The sequence below is a fragment of the Coenobita brevimanus genome, chromosome 63, assembly GCF_032717465.1.
Source record: "Coenobita brevimanus isolate Jiangsu-jjx chromosome 63, ASM3271746v2, whole genome shotgun sequence".
Lineage (NCBI taxonomy): Eukaryota > Metazoa > Arthropoda > Malacostraca > Decapoda > Coenobitidae > Coenobita > Coenobita brevimanus.
In genome coordinates this window covers 21,128,683-21,131,182 of record NC_137016.1, presented here as the reverse complement: position 1 = coordinate 21,131,182, position 2,500 = coordinate 21,128,683, and positions in this window count along the sequence as shown.

Here is a 2,500-nt window from a genome sequence, read left to right as displayed (position 1 = left end):
TTTTTATCAGTTATTTTGTTTTTTATATCCCTCTCCTCTCGCGGTAAATAAACATTCCGTTTATTATATGAACTCGTTCTTATATTCTGTTCCCCCCCTTTTTTTCACTTCTCTTATTTTCTGTTCCTGTATAATTATGGCCTCTCTTCTCTGCTTTTCTGTTTCTTCTCCCCTTTTCTGTGTTTACTGTTCCCACAGGACGGTTACATCAATGCCATAGCTTGACTTATAGTGCATCTGCTCTGGAATGCATCGTAGTTATATATAAATAAATAAATACATAAATACCTAAAGTCAACCCAGTGGTCAGTGGCATCAGTTGTGTTTAATTTAATAAAAAACGTACTGCATAAATAAATAAAATGAGTAAATAAATAGGTTCTCATGTTCACCCACTAGAAATTATTCTTGTCCCTCAGGTGCGACGAGTGTGAAGTGATTGGTGGAAGTGAATCCGGGTTTGTTTGGCAGTGCTGGTCATTCAGAATGCCTGGTTCTTGTGTCATATTGTATCACCACGACGCTGCTGAGTAATTTGTGTGTGTGGGGGGGGGTTACTTCATGCCAAACAGTAAGTCAGTCCAGTGGATATTGATATGTCTATTGCATCTGCTCTCAAACGTCATTAAAAAAAAAAAAATTGTCTACCAATTCTGCTGCATTTCTAAGAACAGAATAAATTAATTCCACGGTATCAGCTATGAAGAAGCGCCCCCAAGTAAGGAAATAAATAACTACATAAAAAAAAAAAATCAGGTAGTTGTTTCCACTCAGTAAATCAACCCAGTGTAAACGGCAGTCATTTATGTTGTTTTCCTTGTGCTACGAAAAATAAAGTTCCTGTAGTATTTGTTTCAGAAGAGTAAATCAGTCCAATGAACACCGGAAATATTTATGTTTCACATAACCGGACGACGCACAGGAGAGATATTTCTGGGTTATACTTGATTCTACACTGCGCCCCCCGAAACAACCTTAAAAAAGAAAAAAATTAAGTTGTATCAGTATAAAGGAGAGAACCATTATCCGTCTTCTCGCTGTATATTTTCCACTGGATTCTGCTGCCTTATCGGGTTACTGATTCTTACCCTCTTCACCCAGCCACACAGTCCCGCCCGCCCTCACCCTCTCTCCTATTGGCCACTTATGAGTTTCGGACTACAGTACAAGGAAGTTGAAACTATTGACATTGATCACTTTTGTAGTATTAGCAGAAATCGCATTTAACCCGTCAGCTGCTACGCACCCATATATGGCCACTCTTGGACATTTGCTGTGTGTGCGATACACCCAGATCTGGTCCCGTCCTGCCTCCCAAGGTGAGGCATATTGTATGTCATAGCGACACCTGTCAATCCCTTCTCACGGCCGTCCGGGTCAGTCACCTGTGGGTCATGATGGAGGGTGGACGTACTGAGGTGTCACTGGAGAACCTCTACCTCTAACCCACCTCCCACACACAGCTTAAGGACCAAAGGCCTTGTCCCGAGGCGTGGCAAGAGGCCTTCAACTACTTATGTTTATAGATGTTACGAGAAGGATGACGAATTGCATGTCAGAAGATAGAAAAATAAAATAAACATAACGCACTGCTTGAGTAAATCATTCATTGACCCGCCACCACCATCCTCCCGTCATCTGCCCGTAACAATCATCACCACAACTATCGGGGGCTAGAAACGACGGTAGTTTATACTTGCTTAGGCTTCTACAGTTTACTGGCTGTTCACTCTGTGTGTGTGTGTGTGTGTGTGTGTGTGTGTGTGTGTGTGTGTGTGTGTGTGTGTGTGTGTGTGTGTGTAATCGAAATCATTCAAGTTGGGTGAGGATTATCTTCGTGTGAGCCCAACTCCCCCTTGGATCCACTCCAAGGTATGGCATGGACAAAGGTTTGGCAGATGGTGTGTGAGTGTGTGTGTTTGTGTGTGTGTTAGAAACAAAGATGAATAGATAGAGAAAAATAGATTCATGGATAGACAAACTGATAGATCGAGTGAATGTGTGTTTGTGCTATCGAAAGAAAGGTAAATAGATAGATAGTTATCTATGTATGTGTACGTGTGTTTGTTTACTTTAGAGAGAAAAAAAGATGAACAGATTGATATATTGATGTAAAGATAGTTTGTGTGTGTGTGTGTGTGTGTGTGTGTGTGTGTGTGTGTGTGTGTGTGTGCCTGCATATATATAGTGTATGCAATCATTTCTTTTCAAATCAAAAGTAAATGGCATTATGTATGATATATGACAACAATAATGTAATACACAACTATGTTATTCATTCTGAAGAAATATAAATGTTATTCTACTTTTTCTTTCTATTTGGCATAATTTTCCAATGCACATTATGTACTGTATTTTATTCTTATGGCTATAAAAGTCCTAATGCATCGTGATATATAAATATATCAAACACGCGCGCAAGTGAGCACGTGCACACACACACACACACACACACACACACACACACACACACACACATACTATCTATTTATCTGTCTGA